The following is a 20,764-nucleotide window of genomic DNA, read 5'->3' as shown; positions in this document are numbered from 1 at the left end:
GTCAGGCCTGTGCCTCTGAGGTGGGAGAGCCGAGTTCAGGACATTAGTCTGCCAGAGACCTCCCGGCTCCACATAATATCAAACGGCAAAAGCTTTCCCAGAAATCTCCATCTCAACACTAAGACCCACCTCCACTCAACGAACAGCAAGCTACAGTGCTGGACACCCTATGCCAAACAACTAGCAAGACAGGAACACAACCCCACCCATTATCAGAGAGGCTGCCTAAATTCATAGTAAGGTCACAGAAACCCCAAAACACACCACCAGACGCAGTCCTGACCACCAGAAAGACAAGATCCAGCCTCATACACCAGAACACAGGCACTAGTCCCCTCTACCAGGAAACCTACACAACCCACTGAACCAATCTTAACCACTGGGGGCAGACAACAAAAACAACGGGGAACTACGAACCTGCAGCCTGTGAAAAGGAGACCCCAAACACAGTAAGTTAAGCAAAATGAGAAGACAGAGAAACACACAGCAGATGAAGGAGCATGGTAAAAACCCATCAGACCAAACAAACGAAGAGGAAATAGGCAGTCTACCTGAAAAAGAATTCAGAGTAATGATAGTAAAGATGATACCAAATCTTGGAAATAGAATGGAGAAAATACAAGAAACGTAGAACAAGGACCTACAAGAACTAAAGTGCAAACAAACAATGATGAACAACACAATAAATGAAATTAAAAATTCTCTAGAAGGAATCAATAGCAGAATAACTGAGGCAGAATGGATAAGTGACCTGGAAGATAAAATAGTGGAAATAACTACTGCAGAGCAGAATAAAGAAAAAGAATGAAAAGAATTGACGACAGTCTCAGAGACCTCTGGGACAACATTAAACACGCCAACATTCGAATTATAGGGGTCCCAGAAGAAGAAGAGAAAAAGAAAGGGACTGAGAAAATATTTGAAGAGATTATAGTTGAAAACTTCCCTAACATGGGAAAGGAAATAGTTAATCAAGTCCAGGAAGCGCAGAGAGTCCCATACAGGATAAATCCAAAGAGAAACATGCCAAGACACATAGTAATCAAACTATCAAAAATTAAATACAAAGAAAAAATATTAAAAGCAGCAAGGGAAAAGCAACAAATAACATACAAGGGGATCCCCATAAGGTTAACAGCTGATCTTTCAGCACAAACTCTGCAAGCCAGAAGGGAATGGCAGAACATATTTAAAGTGATGAAAGGGAAAAAGCTACAACCAAGATTACTCAAACCAGCAAGGATCTAATTCAGATTCCACAGAGAAATTAAAACCTTTACAGACAAGCAAATCTAAGAGAATTCAGCACCACCAAACCAGCTTTACAACAAATGCTAAAGGAACTGCTCTAGGCAGGAAACACAAGAGAGGGAAAAGACCTACAATAACAAACCCAAAACAATTAAGAAAATGGTAATAGGAACATACATGTTGATAATTATCTTAAATGTAAATGGATTAATTGCTCCAACCAAAAGGCATAGACTGGCTGAATGGATACAAAAACAAGACCCATATATGTGCTGTTTACAAGAGACCCACTTCAACCTAGGGACACATACAGACTGAAAGTGAGGGGATGGAGAAAGATATTCCATGCAAATGGAAATGAAAAGAAAGCTGGAGTAGCAATTCTCATATCAGACAAAATAGACTTTAAAACAAAGACTATTACAAGAGACAAGAAGGACACTACCTAATGATCAAGGGGTCAATCCAAGAAGAAGATATAACAATTGTAAACAATTTATGTAAATATTTATGCACCCAACATAGGAGATATTACGTGGAGCCATAAAAGGGGAAATTGACAGTAACACAATCATAGTAGGGGACTTTAACACCCCACTTTCACCAATGGACAGGTCATCCAAAATGAAAATAAATAAGGAAACACAAACTTTAAATGATACATTAAACAAGATGGGCTTAATTGATATTTATAGGACATTCCATCCAAAAACAACAGAATACACTTTCTCCTGAAGTGCTCATGGAACATTCTCCAGGAAAGATCATATCTTGGGGCACAAAACAAGCCTTCATAAATTTAAGAAAATTGAAATCATATCACGTATCTTTTCTGACCACAACGCTATGAGACTAGATATCAATTACAGGAAAAAATCTGTAAAAAATACAAACACATGGAGGCTAAACAATACACTACTAAATAACCAAGAGATCACTGAAGAAATCAAAGAGGAAATCAAAAAATACCTAGAAACAAATGGCAATGAAAACACGATGACCCAAAACCTATGGGATGCAGCAAAAGCAGTTCTAAGAGGGAAGTTTATAGCAATACAATCCTACCTCAAGAAACAAGAAACATCTCAAATAAACAACCTAACCTTACACCTAAAGCAATTAGAGAAAGAAGAATAAAAAAACCGCAAAGTTAGCAGAAGGAAAGAAATCATAAAGATCAGATCAGAAATAAATAAAAAGAAATGAAGGAAATGATAGCAAAGATCAATAAAACTAAAAGCTGGTTCTTTGAGAAGATAAACAAAATTGATAAGCCATTAGCCAGACTCATCAAGAAAAAGAGGGAGAGGACTCAAATCAATAAAATCAGAAATGAAAAAGGAGAAGTTACAGCAGACACTGCAGAAATACAAAGGATCATGAGAGATTACTACAAGCAGCTATATGCCAATAAAATGGACAACCTGGAAGAAATGGACAAATTCTTAGAAAAAGCACAACCTTCTGAGACTGAACCAGGAAGAAATAGAAAATATAAACAGACCAATCACAAGCACTGAAATTGAGCCTGTGATTTAAAATGTTGGAACTTGTTCCTATTGAAAAAGTATATCTTTGGAAGTCAGATTTACTATTTCCAGAAAGAAAGTTTTTGTTAGAATATATTTAAGCATTCTAAAAAATAAATTGTGCCCTTTAGATGCCTAAAGCCTGTTTTAAAGATGAAAAAAAAATTTAAATGTATGTTGAAACTATGGTAGGTCATGGCAGGCCCTCTGTAGGTCCAATGGTACAGTGAGAAATCAAACATAGAAGGACTTATAGATGATTTAAGAAGTTACCTTACATGATAGTAGGAACACTCTTGAGTGCTGATGTTGTTCCTGCCCCACCCCAGTGGTACAAGGGGAAAGATTCCTTTGATTCTTTTTTTTTTTACTGAAATATTGTTGATTTACAATGTTGTGTTAGTTTCAGGTGTACAGCAAAGTGATTCAGTTATACATACATATATATCTTTTTTTTTCAGATTCTTTTCCCTTAAGGGTTATTACAAAATATTGAGTATCATTCCCTGTGCTATACAGTAGGTCCTTGTTAGTTATCTATTTTATATATAGTAGTGTGTATATTTTAATCCCAAACTCCTAATTTATCCCAGCCCCCCTTTCCCCTTTGGTAACCATAAGTTTGTTTTATATATCTGTGGCTCTATTTCTGTTTTGTATATAAGTTCATTTGTATCTTTTTTTCAATCCCACATGTAAGTGATATCATATGATATTTATCTTTGTCTGGCTTACTTCACTTAGTATGATAATCTCTAAGTCCATCCATGTTGCTGCAAATGGCATTATTTCATTCTTTTTTATGGCTGAGTAATATTCCATTGTGTATATATAACACATCTTCTTTATCCATTCATCTGTTGATGGACACTTAGGTGGTTTCCATGTCTTGGCTATTGTAAATAGTGCTGCGATGAACACGGGGGTGCAGGTATCTTTTCAAATTATGGTTTTCTCTGAGTATATCCCCAGGAGTGGGATTGCAGGATCATATGGTAACTCTATTTTTAGTTTTTTAAGGAACCGCCATACTGTTCTCCATAGTGGTTGTACCAATTTACATTCCCACCAACAGTGTAGGAGGGTTCCCTTTTCTCCACATCCTCTCCAGCATTTATTATTTGTAGACTTTTTGAAGATGGTCATTCTGACAGAATTAAGGTGATACCTCATTGTAGTTTCGATTTGTATTTCTCTGATAATTAGCTATGTTGAGCATCTTTTCATGTGCCTCTGGCCATCTGTATGTCTTCTTTGGATAAATGTCTATTTAGATCTTCTGCCCATTTTTTGATTGTTTGTTTGTTTGATATTGAGCTATATGAGCTCTTTGTATATTTTGGAGATGAATTCCTTGTCCGTCACATCGTTTGCAAATATTTTCTCCCATTCTGTATGTAGGTTGTCTTTTTGTTTTGTTTATGGTTTCCTTTGCTGTGCAAAAGCTTTTAAGTTTAATTAGGTCCCATTTGTTTATTTTTGTTTTTATTTCCATTACTGTAGGAGATGGATCCAAAGTATATTGCTATAATTTATGTCAAAGAGTGATTCTTTTCTTTCTGACCTGGAGAGTTCTTTACTCCATGTGGGCTACACTGACCACTTAACTTCAGGCTTTAGTAGATGAAGAACAAAGGAAGTATCAGGGAACCTCATCTGTGTCCTTATAGTTATGTCTGGTGTATATTATCTGCACTGCTTTATGATGATTTGATAAGAAAGCAACGGTGGAAAATCTTAACATTAAATGTTGTCAATCTTGACAATATTCAAAGTAGGATCTACCCATTATTGTCAGTCCTAAATCAGAGCATTTGAAAATGCAGTTTAGAATTATATTATTACTTTATATTTGAAAAGCTTATGAATTTGTGATTTATATACAAAACTGTGTAAAATGATTGCTTATTATTCATCTTATTTCTGCTACCAGGACATATGAGTTACTGTTATATTTTGAATCATCACACTGTCACTTAAAATATAATAGAGAAGCCATATGCAAATCATGTCCTACAGAGCTTACTGAAGTTTTATTGTTCGAGGTCTGTGACAAGTTTTATACATTTTTAGTAAAGACTTTTTTAAAGGGAAGATTTGAAATACAGTGGGCGTACTAACGTTTAAACTAAATTTTTTTCTCTAGTATTTTTGAATTTTTTTTTATCTTCACCAGGTAGCTGAACATGAAAGGTGAAGCAGTTATGTAACCTGAGGTAGACATAATTTCCCCCACCAAGGTATCCATGTCCTAGTACTAATTCCCATAACTGATGAATATGCTACCTTAAATGTCAAAAGGATGTCACTAATTCAATTAAATTAAAGACCTTGAGATGGGGAGATTAGCCTGGATTATCTGGCCCAATATAATCAATTTAAGTCCTTTAAAGGGGAGAACTTTTCCCAGTTGTGGTCAGAGGAAGATGTGACTGGAAGAACTGTTAGAGATGCAACGCTGCTGGCTTTGTAGATGGAAGAAGGGGGCTATGAGCAAAGAAATGAGGGGAGCTTCTAGAATTTTGGAATGGCAAGGAAATGGATTCTCCTCCAGAATTTCTAGAAATAAAGGCAGCCCTGCAGACACTTTCATTTTAGTCTAGTGAGACTGATGTTGGATTTCTGACCTACAGAGCTGTAAAATAATAAATTTGTGTTTTTTAGGTCACTAAATTCATAATAATCCACCACAGCAGCAGTATAAAACTAGTACACCACTATCAATGGAAAGTGCACTAAATTTATTTAACAATTGTTCAACATATATTCCCAATTTTACCACTGTAAAATTAAAATATTTTAATACTATTATTTTAATTTCCTTAGAACATGGGCCTTTCATCATAAACCTTCGTTATACTTCTTACTGGTTCCCATGACACTGACTATTTGCTATATAAATATATGTTTGTACACAAAGATGTACATATATGTATTTACGGATTTTGCTTTTTGATTAGACTTCATTTAAAATGTAAAGGATCAGGGACACTTAAGAAAGTTGTCCTCAGAATATTTTGACTCTGTAGCCTACACAGTGTTGGGTAATGTAGAATTCTGTCATATACGGCTAACCAATGTCTTTAAATATATTCCTCTTGTTTTTGTCATTTCCCACGTTCCCAATGCAGAAACTAGAAAAGGTTAATCTACAGATTCCCTTGAGGGTAGTGTGCAGACAACTGACTCAGGTTCTATTAATCAAGGCATCAATGGAAATCTTGGTTTTAGAAGCAAGCAATGTGTGGTGGGAGCCCTTTATAGAGGAATTCCCTTCACAGTGGTAGAGACTTTTGGTTATCATGGAATGGCAGATGGTAGAGCTTCTAGCATGCAGTCCTAAATGTTATGGATGCTGAGTGGGGAAGGCAGTGATGTGCTTGCTAGAAAGGTCTCTGTAGTTGGCACTGGCATGGTTCTTGACTGCATACCTTCTTTGTCTGCTTCTCTGGGCTTTCTGTTAATACCCTTCAATAAATTTATTTTTTTCTGCCAAAACGAGCCAGAGTAGATTCTGATGCTTTTAACTGACAATTCTGATTAATTTAGCCATGCAATTTTTAAATACCTCCTGCAGGCAAAATAAGGGTCCCCAAGGGGACCAAATAGGAGAAATTATCTTCTGATTGTAATCAGAAAGCTACTCTTCCAACCAGAAGGGGATGAAAGTATTTGTTAATTTATTAATTTTCTGTTAAATTGTTAAATTTTAATTTGTTAATTTTCTATGTAAAGATAAAAGAGATTCATGTAAAAAAGGAGGCAGTTTGCTTCAGAAATGAATCAGGTGAAAATGCAGGGGCACTCAGAAGAAAGCAATGCTTTGGTTAATAAGCACCATAGTTTAAATTTAGTCAGTCACATTTGTAGATATGACCCTCTGCAAAATGTAATAATAAACACTAGATATGAAGGGAATTTTGAGTACCTGATGAGTAATGACTGCAAATAATGGCTTGAAACATGCAACCACCATTTTAGTACAAACTACTACCTGGCATAGGATAAAATAGTTAAGTTAAAAAAAAATCTATAAAAATAAACTATGTTTTAGCCCAAATGACACTTCTGCAGGAAAGCCTTCCCTGATTTCTCCAAGTAGATCAGGAACCCTTGTTACATGTTTCTGAATTACTCGGTACCTATTATTCATATTGCTCAAGACTTCTAATTATTGTCTGTGAAGGCAAAGACAGTATCTGCCTTGCTTACTGTTGTATCCTCAGCATCGACCATAGGATGTTACATAGAAAACATTCATTTAAACATTTTTGTCTGACTAATAGACTGATTGAGTAAGAAGACAGCATGTCTACTGTGGCTCTATCACAAAGTACGTATATGAACTAGGGAAATTAAATTGATTTTCTGGGCTACTTTCCTCATCTATAAAATTAAGGGGATTTGAAGAATTGAATGTATTAATTCTTAGTTTCATTTCATGTTAAATGTTTACATTTATTTATTTATAAATTTTATATCTTATATGTAAATGTTTCATATATAAATTCATATATACCAATGGTATAAAAATGTTTACCGAGAACTCAAATATTTTAGAACATGATGTTATAATTTCCATTTTTTTCTAAATACAAAGATTATGTAAGTTTGTTATAAAAAATGTAAGAAAGGGAAATACTCCTCATGCCCCATCCTTAATTTCTAGAGACAAATGTCATAAGTGATTACATCTGTGATAATCTTTGTGAGCCATCTCTTTAAATAAAACAGTCAGACCAAAATGCTATAACAGAAATTGAGATAATTTTCTTTCCTAGTAATTTTGGATTTTTAAAAAAGCTACAGATCATCTAGCTCAAAGATTTCCTCTGTTTTGTAAAATTTTGTGGTACAATTTTTGATAAGACCTATCTCCCCTTCCACCAAATTCCTTTACTCATAAATGTGTATGATATATAATACTATTTTTAAATGTCTTTAAATTTTCAAAATTACTGCAAAGTGTATGCTAATAAGTTCTTTGTCTTTTGTTTAATTTAATTTATATTTAAACATCACTTATCAACAATACTTTTATGACAGTTTCACTTAAACTCTCCATTTGGGGAGAGTTTCGTCATTGCATTGGTAGAGCACAAGGCAACCGTGGCCGTGGTTGACCACCTTGATGCATCCAAAAGGGTGGCAGCTGAAGGCTGACAGCCAACTCTGCTTCCTGCAGAAGGTTCTTTTGAAGGGAGTTCTGAGCAGGAAACTTCATGGCTGCCTCATCCCAAAAGAATCTTTTCAGCAACATCTAAATTAAGAAAGCGAACATATTTATTTGTCAACACGTTAAGTTGTAAATAGTTCATTTTGAATTCTCAGTATTGGAGTAATTGGAAACCACAATAAAGGCCTAAAACAAACATTGCCAATATCTTTAATTTCATCTCATTTTTCAGACACTACTTTTTCTCTCTGACCAGCTACCTCATTCTTTTTGAGGAATACTCTAAGTTCTATCCTTCCTCAAGTCTTCATCAAGCAACTCCATCTTCCTTGAAAGCATGCTTTCACAGCCTTTCCACCATTGATACGACCCCCCCAACTTTGCAAACCCCCCTCCTGAATCAACTTTTGTTATACAAAAGAAGTTACAAATTAAAAACAAAGTCAAAATTCTAATACAATTCTAGTGCAAAACATTAATGCATCAATGGATGATGTTTTGCTGAAACCTGATCACTGTTTGCAAGGGAATATCGTCCTTGCAGTTTCCTTTCATTTTGGCATACTATTTTACAGTGTGTCACATGCTGCTTTCATGTCCCCATCACTTTTTTCTATTTGACTTCTTGCAAAGCTTTGATTTGCACAATGTGTTGAGTGAGTTGTCTTTCCCTCAGGTATACAACCCATCTCAGGTCTTTATACAAGATCCTGCGATGATTAAATCAGTAATATGAATAAATTGGTAATAAATCCCAATTTAATTGAAAAATATAAATGTTAACGCAAACACTGACATCTGTTATATGGTCATTAGCTGAATAAAATACTCTTATATATTTTAATATCATCAGTATTTATATATTTTAAATTTTAATATCATCAACACTAGATAAATAAAATAATTTTAAATATATAGATAAACATCTATATCTATCTGTTGATCTAATCGTAAAGATACTATGACTATACCTACTTGCCTCATATTTTGCCTCATTAACTCAGCTGGAATAGTACCACTTTCTTTTTGATTTTAGGATTTGTTGCCTGCATTAAGTAAGGCAACTTGTGCATAGTGCATTCTTTCTGAAGTCTCACAAAGACCTGTAAATCCAAGTGTTTCTGTAGCCTAAAAGTTAGAAAACCCTAAACTTTATCCTGAGTCAACAGCTAATCTGGATTACATTAATATTTTATATTTGAAATATTTAGAGATTACAACTATTAGTAGCTAAAAGAAATCTTTCAAAGTATCTATTTCTGCCATCTCATTTTACAATAATTTACCATTGATGGGTCACACAGTTAATATTAGCAAAGGAGAAGGTTCTTTTCTTATACACAGGAACCACATGTGAAATTAAATGATTCAAGCAGTTAACAAACTTTTTTATGGCTCAAGTTTTTTTAATCTCTATAAAGACCCCTTGTTGCCAAAAATGTGATGTCATTTGAGTGCTCATTTTCCTACTACTTCCATTGTGAAAGCTGCTGAGACAATGTATGCCACTTAGATTAAAAACTCATCTTTAAATGTTGTACTTTATAGTAGGTATAAGATCACAGTTACCACATCCATAAGGATGGACGTGTATAAATTAAGTTTTTCTCTTGATTTCTGGTGTAATTCTCTTTGATAGAGGTGGGAGGAAAACCATATGATCAAACTGAATTATTTGAAATTTAGAATATATATACATGAGTGATTGAAAAAGTAAATTAAAAATAAAGATACCTAAGAATGTTTCTGTGTGGCCTGCCAAACTCCAAATATCTGCTAACACTAAACAGGTTATTCTTTAATTGAAAATACTAGCAGGCTGTTTTTTAATGTCATAGGGAAGCAGACATCTGAAAGAACTGAACAGAAAATAATTGATGAAAAGTCGTGTGTTATCCACACTTAACATGTTTATCTAGTCTCCAGAAAACTTCATGTGGCTGAGAAAAATGATATTGTACAGATCATACCTGTTATGTAATATAAAGCAAGAATATCCATTCTTCCCCTCCTTTCTGTTTTTCCTATAACAAGGCCAACTGTGGAAGAATAGTGTGTTGCCAGCATGCCTGCCAAGTTTTAATTGAAATGTTGTGATAAATTTCACTGCCAGGTCAGATGTTATTTTCTGGTTAAGGAGGGTCAAGCTGGTCTCTTAAAGAACCACTTTTGATTTTTATAGTGTCCAGTGATTTGTTCCTGGAAGTTGATTTACCGCAGATCTGACCTCTATCCTCTCAGTTGACCTCTGCCAACATGTTCAAGTCTCCAGTTCACCTGTGGCCACTGGTAGAAAAAGGTATTTTATTAAACTGGGCTTCTCATTTTATTAGTGTGAAAATAGGCTTTTCCTAATCAATAAAACAGGAAGCATTCACTTTATTGCTTTAGACTAGAGACTAAAGGTCATTTAACATAAATAGAATGAGGCACATAAAAAAAAAAGCAGTAAATATTTGATGACTCAGCATCAACAACTTGATTAACACACAAAAAAGTCTACCCTCTTGAGTATATACATGAGGTTAACAAAAATGTTAAAATTGTTGACATTTAGGACAATTATATTTTGAATGATAATCCCTACAAATGATTCACTTTAAACTACAGCTTTAGTTTGATTGCTGCAAACATCTATCCCAAGTTTCTGCATAAGGCTTAGTATTTGTTTATAAAGAATACAGCTTCTCTTCCACAAGTTCAGAGCTATAAAACTTCCTTTAAAGAAAGAGTAAATTTTGGAGAAGGATAGTAAATTGCATAGCGAGAGAAACAAAGAAGAAAATGGCAATAACTTTGCCATTTCATTGATGAAAATATTGTGGGGACTTCCCTGGTGGTGCAGTGGTTAAGAATCTGCCTGCCAATTCAGGGGACACAGGTTCAATCCCTGGTCCAGGAAGATCCCACATGCCGCGGAGCAACTAAGCCCGCGAACCACAATTACTGAGCCTGCGCACCTAGAGCCCGTGCTTCACAACAAGAGAAGCCACCAAAATGAGAAGCCTGTGCACCACAATGAAGAGTAGCACCCCCGTCACCACAACTAGAGAAAAACCTGTGCACAACAATGAAGACCCAACATGGCCAAAAATAAATAAGTAAATAAATACATTTACAGAAAAAAAAAAAAGAAAAAGAAAATATTGTGGAAGCAACATGAGGAATTAAAGAGTGTGCACTCATTATCTTTGTCTGGCTGAGCATTACTCAAATTGACTGAAGGTTGGTCGGCTGACTGTAATTGTTCAGAATCAAATGCCTCAATCTTATAGCCTGGGTTTGCAAGACCTACAAGATTCCATTGTTCTATTTCAAGCCTTTATCTTAAGCATCTCTGCACCTTAGTAACATTTTCAGTCTTTCATTAATACTTGAAAATGTACTTATATTACTTGAACAACAATTTACTTTTACCATTTTGAGACAGCTTATTTAGGTCATTTATATAACATACCACTATATACAAATGCTAATATAATGACAATTTTTTGTCTATATTTCCAATGTTTTATCAGTATTCTTTGGTATTTTTTTTTGAAATACCATGTCTTTCTATGACAAAGGTTTTAATCAACATGATAAAAATAAAAGAATGATTGAATCTACATTAAAAAGGCCTTTCTTTGAATAGCGGACAGAAGTTTCTTTTTTTTTCTTTTTTTTTTTTAACTTAGTTTCCTCATCATTTTCTTTTTCTTTTGAATTTTATTTTATTATACAGCAGGTTCTTATTAGTTTTCTATTTTATACATATTAGTGTATATATGTCAATCCCAATCTCCCAATTCATCCCACCACCACCACCCCGCAGCCGCTTTCCCCCCTTGGTGTCTATACGTTTGTTCTCTACATCTGTGTCTCTATTTCTGCCTTACAAACCGGTTCATCTGTACCATTTTTCTAGATTTCACATATATGCGTTAACATATGATATTTGTTTTTCTCTTTCTGACTTAGTTCCCTCTGTATGACAGTCCCTAGGTTCATCCACATCTCTGCAAATGACTCAGTTTCGTTCCTTTTTATGGCTGAGTAATATTCCATTGTATATATGTACCACATATTCTTTATCCATTCATCTGTCCATGGGCATTTAGGTTGCTTCCATGACCTGGCTATTGTAAATAGTGCTGCAATGAACTTTGGGGTGCATGTGTCTTTTTGAATTATGGTTTTCTCTGGGTATATGCCCAGTAGTGGGATTGCTGAGTCACATGGTAGTTCTGTTTTTAGTTTTTTAAGGAACCTCCATACTTTTCTCCATAATGGCTATATCAATTCACATTCCCACCAACAGTGCAAGAGGGTTCCCTTTTCTCCACACCCTCTCCAGCATTTGTTGTTTCTAGATTTTCTGCTGATGCCCATTCTAACCGGTATGAGGTGATACCTCATTGTAGTTTTGGTTTGCATTTCTCTAATAATTAGTGATGTTGAGCAGCTTTTCATGTGCCTCTTTGCCATCTGTACTTCTTCTCTGGAGAAGTGTCTACTTAGGTCTTCTGCCCATTTTTTGATTGGGTTGTTTGTTTTTTTAGTATTGAGCTGCATGAGCTGTTTATATATTTTGGAGATTAATCCTTTGTCCGTTGATTCGTTTGCAAATATTTTCTCCCATTCTGAGGGTTGTCTTTTCATCTTGTTTATGGTTTCCTTTGCTGTGCAAAAGCTTTTAAGTTTCGTTAGGTACCATCTGTTAATTTTTATTTCCATTATTTTAGGAAGTGGGTCAAAAAAGATCTTGCTGTGATTTATATCAAAGAGTGTTCTTCCTATGTTTTCCTCTAAGAGTTTTATAGTGTCTCATCTTACACTTAGGTCTTTAATCCATTGGAGTTTATTTTTGTGTATGTTGTTAAGGAGTATTCTAATTTCATTCTTTTACATATAGCTGTCCAGTTTTCCCAGCACCACTTATTGAAGAGACTGTCTTTTCTCCATTGTATATACTAGCCTCCTTTCTCATAGATTAGTTGACCATAGGTGCATGGGTTTATCTCTGGGCTTTCTATCCTGTTACATTTATCTATATTTCTGTTTTTGTGCCAGTACCATATTGTCTTGATTACTATAGCTTTGTACTATAGTCTGAAGTCAGGGAGTCTGATTCCTCCAGCTTCGTTTTTCTCCCTGAAGATTGCTTTGGCTGTTCGGGGTCTTTTGTGTCTCCATACAAATTTTAAGATTTTTTGTTCTAGTTCTGTAAAACATGCCATTGGTAATTTGATAGGGGTTGCATTGAATCTGTAGATTGTTTTGGGTAGTATAGTCATTTTCACAAAATTGATTCATCCAATCCAAGAACATGGTATGTCTCTCTATCTGTTTGTGTCATCTTTGATTTCTTTCATCAGTGTCTTATAGTTTTCTGAGTACAGGTCTTTTACCTCCTTAGGTAGGTTTATTCCTAGGTATTTTATTCTTTTTGTTGCAATGGTGAATGGGATTGTTTCCTTAATTTCTCTTTTTGATCTTTTTTGTTAGTGTATAGGAATGCAAGAGATTTCTGTGCATTAATTTTGTATCCTGCAACTTTACCAAATTCACTGATTAGCTCTCGTAGTTTTCCGGTGGCATCTTTAGGGTTTTCTATCTATAGTACCATGCCATCTGCAAACAGGGACAGTTTACTCCTTCTTTTCCAATTTGTATTCCTTTTATTTCTTTTTCTTCTCTGATTGCCATTGCTTGGACTCCAAAACTATGTTGATAGCAGCGAGAGTGGACATCCTTGTTTTGTTCCTGATCTTAGAGGAAATGCTTTCAGTTTTTCACCATTGAGAATGATGTTTGCTGTAGGTTTGTTGTATATGGCCTTTATGATGTTGAGGTAGGTTCACTCTATGTCCACTTTCTGGAGAGTTTTTATCATAACTGGGTGTTGAATTTTGTCAAAAGCTTTTTCTGCATCTATTGAGATGATCATATGGTTTTTATTCTTCAATTTGCTGACATGGTGTATCACATTGATTGATTTGCATATATTGAAGAATCCTTGCATTCCTGGGATAAATCCCACTTGATTATGGTGTATGATCCTTTTAATGTGTTGTTGGACTCTGTTTGCTTGTATTTTGTTGAGAATTTTTGTATCTATATTCATCAGTGATATTGGTCTGTAATTTTCTTTTTTGATAGTATCTCTGCCTGGTTTTGGTATCAGGGTGATGGTGGCCTCGCAGAATGAGTTTGGGAGTGTTCCTTCGTCTGTAATTTTTTGGAAGAGTTTGAGAATAATGCGTGTTAGCTCTTCTCTAAATGTTTGATAGAATTCACCTGTGAAGCCATCTGGTCCTGGACTTTTGTTTGTTGGAATATTTTTAATCACAGTTTCAATTTCATTACTTGTGATTGGTCCATTCATATTTTCTATTTCTTCCTGGTTCAGTCTTGGAAGGTTATACCTTTCTAGGAATTTCTCCATATCTTCCAGGTTGTCCATTTTATTGGCATAGAGTTACTTGTAGTAGTCTCTTATGATGCTTTGTATTTCTGTGGTGTCTTTTTTAACTTCTCCTTTTTCATTTTTAATTTTCTTGATTTGAGTCCTCTCCCTCTTTTTCTTGATGTGTCTGGATAAAGGTTTATCAATTTTGTTTATCTTCTCAAAGAACCAGCTTTTAGTTTTATTGATCTTTGCTATTGTTTTCTTTGTTTCTATTTCATTTATTTCTGCTCTGGTCTTTATGATTTCTTTCCTTCTACTAGCTTTGGGTTTTGTTGGTTCTTCTTTCTCTAGTTCCTTTAGGTGTAAGGTTAGATTGTTTATTTGAGATTTTTCTTGTTTCTTGAGGTAGGCTTGTATAGCTATAAACTTCCCTCTTAGAACTGCTTTTGCTGCATCCCATAGGTTTTGGATCGGCGTGTTTTTGTTGTCATTTGTCTCCAGATATTTTCTGATTTCCTCTTTGATTTCTTCAGTGACCTCTTGGTTATTTAGTAACATATTGTTTAGCCTCCATGTGTTTGTGTTTTTTACATTTTTTTTCTCTGTAATTGATTTCTAATCTCATAGTCTTGTGGTCGGAAAAGATGCTTGATATGATTTCAGTTTTCTTAAATTTACTGAGGCTTGATTTGTGACCCAAGATGTGATCTACCCTGGAAAATGTTCCATGTGCTCTAGAGAAGAAAGTGTAATCTTCTGTTATCAGGTGGAATGTCCTGTAAATATCAATTAAATCTATCTGGTCTATTGTGTCATTTAAAGCTTGTGTTTCCTTATTAATTTTCTGTCTGGATGATCTGTCTACTGGTGTTAGTGAGATGTTAAAGTCCCCTGTTATTATTGTGTTACTGTTTATTTCCTCTTTTATAGCTGTTAGCTTTTGCTTTATCTGTTGAGGTGTTCCTATGTTGGGTGCATATATATTTGTGATTGTTATATCTTATTCTTGGTTTGATCCCTTGATCATTATGTAGTGTCCTTCCTTGTCTCTTGTAACATTCTTTATTTTAAAGTCTATTTTATCTAATATGAGTATTGCTACTCCAGCTTTCTTTTGATTTCCATTTGCAGGGAATATCTTTTTCCATCCCCTCACTTTCAGCCTGGATGTGTCCCTAGGTCTGAAGTGGGTCTCTTGTAGACAGCATATATATGGATCTTGTTTTTGTATCCATTCAGTGAGCCTGTGTCTTTTGGTGGGAGCATTTAATCCATTCACATTTAAGGTAATTATCAATATGTATGTTCCTATGACCATTTTCTTAATTGTTTTGTTTTTGTTTTTGTAGGTCCTTGTCTTCTCTTGTTTTTCCCACTTAGAGAAGTTCCTTAAGCATTTGTTGTAGAGCTGGTTTGGTGGTGCTGAATTCTCTTAACTTTTGCTTGTCTGTAAAGCTTTTGATTTCTCCGTCAAATCTGAATGAGATCCTTGCCCGGTAGAGTAATCTTGGTTGTAGGTTCTTCCCTTTCATCACTTTAAAAATATCGTGCCACTCCCTTCTGGCTTGTAGAGTTTCTGCTGAGAAGTTAGCTCTTAACCTTATGGGAGTTCTCTTGTATGTTATTTGTCACTTTTCCCTTGTTGCTTTTAATAATTTTTCTTTGTCATTACTTTCTGTCAATTTGATTACTGTGTGTCTCAGCATGTTTCTCCTTGGGTTTATCCTGCCTGGGACTCTCTGTGCTTCCTGGACTTGGGTGGCTATTTCCTTTCCCATGTTAGGGAAGTTTTCGACTATAATCTCTTCAAATATTTTCTCAGGTCCTTTCTCTCTCTCTTCTCCTTCTCTGACCCCTAAAATGCGAATGTTGTTGTGTTTAATGTTGTCCCAGAGGTCTCTTAGGCTGTCCTCATTTCTTTACATTCTTTTTTCTTTATTCTGTTCTGCGGCAGTGAATTCCACCATTCTGTCTTCCAGGTCACTTATCTGTTCTTCTTCCTCAGTTATTCTGCTATAGATTCCTTCTAGTATATTTTTCATTTCAGTTATTGCATTGTTTATCTCTATTTGTTTGTTCTTTAATTCTTCTAGGTCTTTGTTAAACATTTCTTGCATCTTCTCGATCTTTGCCTCCATTCTTTTCCTGAGGTCCTGGATCATCTTCACTATCATTATTCTGAATTCTTTTTCTGGGAGGTTGCCTATCTCCACTTCATTTAGTTGTTTTTCTGGGGTTTTATCTTGTTCCTTCATCTGGTGCATAGTCCTCTGCCTTTTCATTTTGTCTGTCTTTCTGTGAATGTGGTTTTCATTCCACAGGCTGCAGGACTGTAGTTCTTCTTGCTTCTGCTGTCTGCCCTCTGGTGGGTGAGGCCATCCAAGAGGCCTGGGCAAGCTTCCTGATGGGAGTGCCTGGTGGTGGGTAGAGCTTGGTGTTGCTCTGGTCTCAGAGCTCAGTAAAACTTTAATCTGCTTGTCTGCTGATGGGTGGGGCTGAGTTCCCTTCCTGTTGGTTGTTTGGCCTGAGGCACCCCAGCACTGATGTCTACAGGCTCTTTGGTGGAGCTAATGATAGACTCTGGGAAGGCTCATGCCAAGGAGTACTTCCCAGAACTTCTGCTGACAGTGTCCTTGTCCTCACAGTGAGCCACAGCCACCCCCTGCCTCTGCAGGAGACCCTCCAACACTAGCAGGTAGGTGTGGTTCAGTCTCCTGTGGGGTCACTGCTCCTTCCCCCAGGTCTTCATGGCTCACTACTTTGTGTGTGCCCTCAAAGAGTGGAGTGTCTGTTTCCCCCAGTCCAGTTGAAGTCCTGCAATCAAATCCTGCTAGCCTTCAAAGTCTGAATCTCTGAGAATTCCTCCTCCCATTGCTGGCCCCCCAGCTTGGGAAGCCTGACATGGTGCTCAGAACCTTCACTCCAGTGAGTGGACTTCTGTGGTATGATTGTTCTCCAGTTTTTGAGTCACACACCCAGCGGTTATGGGATTTGATTTTATTGTGATTTTGCCCTTTTTACCATCTCACTGTGGCCTCTCCTTTGTCTTTGGATGTGGGGTATCTTTTTGGTGAGTTCCAGTGTCTTCCTGTCGATGGTTGTTCAGCAGTCAGTTGTGATTCCAGTGCTCTCACAAGAGGGAATGAGCACATGTCCTTCTACTCTGCCATCTTGAACCAATCTCCCTGGACAGAAGTTTCTAATAAAAAAATTCAGATGTTTTAGACAACTTTATTAAAGGTTATGATTGTTCTTGAGTAAATGATTGAGATGACTTCAGAATACATATAATTTGGAATTTAGAGTTGAAGAATTACTACTTTTGAATTTAGGATTGAATGAGCTAATGTACACAAAAATATAAAGCACAGTATACGTGTTATTATTTTTATTATTTCTTGGTGGATTTTGTTCAGGATGCTTACTTACTAAGCTAAATATAATGCTTGCTTTCATTACCAAAAACTGCAGCATGTGCTCTTCAATGCTCTAGTTATTTATGTAAATTATTGATGACCATAAAAACTCAGAAAAGTTTACTATACAAGACTACAGTAGTGGGGCTTCCCTGGTGGCGCAGTGGTTAAGAATCCACCTGCCAATGCAGGGGACACGGGTTTGATCCCTGGTCCAGGAAGATCCCACATGCTGTGGAGCAACTAAGCCCATGGACCACAACTACTGAGCCTGTGCTCTAGAGCCCGTGAGCCACAACTACTGAGCCCACAAGCCACAACTACTGAAACCCGTGCGCCTAGAGCCCGTGCTCCACAACAAGAGAAACCACCGCAATGAGAAACCCGCACACCACAACAAAGAGTAGCCCCCACTAGACACAACTAGAGAAAGCCTGTGCACAGCAATGAAGACCCAACACGGCCAAAAATTAAATAAATAAATTTATTTTTTTAAAAAGACCTACATTATTTAAAAAAATAAAAAGAATACAGTAGTGAATAAAGCGCTGTGTGAGACTAATCTTTTTATCATGAAAGGCAAGGCAGAAATTTGTCTTTTTAACAAAGGAGCAGCATTTTACAGTCAGTGGTCTCTGGTCATTCAGAAATAATCAGTCTCAGAGGCTTCAGGTATGCAAATTCAGTTTGTTTAATATCTCTAAAATTAAAGAAATAGATTCTGTGGATCTACATGAAGGGGCACATAATTTGCATTATTCATTTTCAACCAGCTATTTGAACATGATATCATTACCACTCTGGCATGCATTAGGAGAGAGACAATGACAATGAAAAGGATGACCTTGGGTTTGATTTCCTTCAGACTGTGGGCTGAGTTGGAGGCCTAGGGAAACAGGAGTTAGAAGGTAATTTCATGAGGACCTTAATGAGCCTTGGGTCATGAGGAGTGTTCTGGGCCCAGGTGACAAAGTGTGACTGAGAGTTGTAAAAGTGTCCTTTCCAGCCATGTCTACAGGGAATCCACTACAACTTTAGTGACACTGAATGATAAACACTTGGGATCTTATAATAGCAGTGGCAGTAGAGAGTCCCTTTCAAGTAGCTTTGCTATTACTGTATGTGAAATAGAGTAAACCTAAGAAGGAAGGAAAATACATGGAGACAGTGTCATGCGGCAATTGCGGTGGTCATACTGGTGACTGATTGTCTTATAAGCAAATGTGAAGGTACATTTGAAGTCTTTCAGAAAATCATGGGGAGATGGGGTGCATTTGGTGTATGATGGTGGTGTCGTGTGCAGGTAGTGATTATTAAAAATAATATTTAATATCACAGGTAGGTAAGGCCTCAATTTGAAAGGGTCTCAAAAGTCCCTAAGTAGCAGATAGTGAGAGCAAATCATAACAGTCACTATTCTAAGGGCTATATATAGAATGACTCATTTAATCCTCATGACAACCCTATATCCCCATGTTATAGAAGAGACTACTAAGTCAAAGCTATGATAAGTAACTAAGCAAATAGTGGAATTGTGATTCAAACTTAGGTAGTTCATGTTCTGAAGTGGTTAGCCCTATACATCTCATTTTTCAAATGAGGACATGAATTAAGTTTAAGTTACTTACCAAGAACACAGAATGAGCAAGCACAAAGCTTGGATTTGAACCTAGGTCATTCTGACTTCAAATTCATTGCTTTTAACCATCCCATTATCCTATAAAGTATGTGAGGAATGTCTGGAGTAGTGAAGGTTCTGAGATTCAGAGCTTTTCTGTACTCTTACCTTAGCTGATAGGGTTTCTACTAGAGGAGAATGTTATGAGTTGCTTGCACATATTTACCAAATCAGCTACAATTCAACCCACTCTGTGTTTCTTAATGTCTTAAGTAACCAGTTGCCTCAAAAGTAATTTATTCTAAGTCAGCTATTGGAACCACTATTGCCTGAGAGCCTGCGATGTATCAGGCACTATGCTAAGCCTGTGTATGCATTATGTCTGTTAGTCCTCAAGACAATGCTGAGAAAAATGTGTTATTAACTTATTAAATTTATTTCCATATGAATAAAACAAATTTGAGAAGTCTAACTCACCTAAGCCTAGCCAGCTGACAAGGAGCAAACTTAGGTCTATCTGAGGATGCCATTAGTTCTACATCACCTTCTGTATTACACTCAAATCCATTCAATCAACTCCATGTTCTGTGGTTTTAGAGACATAGGTCTTCTACAGTACAGTCTTGTCTGAACTTGATTTTATCTTGTCTGCCCTCTTATTTACCTATTTTCTTGGTTGACTTTCATACATAATCAATGACAGTGGGAATGAAAAAGATCAAAACAAAACAACAAATACACAATAATACCTATATGTACATATAAATGTATGTATACACTGTATATATATATATATATATATATAGTCTTGTTAAAATACTTCTTGCATGCTATTATATCCCAAGGTAGATCACAAAGACCAATGATTATTTTGTGAAACAGAGCTCATGTTTTATTTAACTCACTTACTTATTAAAGGAGCTATAAACTTCAGTGTGCTTTCATATTTCTCACCCGTCTTCATATTTCTCACCTTTGTCCTTGGTTTATAAATTAATGAACTACTATTTGAAAGCATGTCTTTTTTTCCTATTTGATGTTTAGCAGATGCCACCTGTCTCCAGAGGACAGGTTGTTTGTTGTTATTAGGGCACCATACAGGGTACAGCACGGATAAACACAGTAGTTGGAGTCTAATTACTTGAGCTCTTTATAGAGGTGGATCATCTCACAGCACAATGCTCAACAGGACAAAGTCAGGCCAACTGTCTTTCACAGCATCAGCTGCAGCCCTGAGTTTGGTGTTTTGCCACCAACACCAAGTCTTCTTTGTTTATCAGGTAATTAACAGTAATGACGTCTTGCTGCTTAGCTTTGTTCCTAAACCAAGACTCCTTCTTTGCGGATTTGGGAGGACTCCTAGTCCTAGGTCGGTGGCTTGAC

This window comes from Eschrichtius robustus, chromosome 2 (assembly GCF_028021215.1).
Source record: "Eschrichtius robustus isolate mEscRob2 chromosome 2, mEscRob2.pri, whole genome shotgun sequence".
Lineage (NCBI taxonomy): Eukaryota > Metazoa > Chordata > Mammalia > Artiodactyla > Eschrichtiidae > Eschrichtius > Eschrichtius robustus.
The sequence above is the reverse complement of the archived record's forward strand: the minus strand, read 5'-3'. Positions refer to the sequence as shown.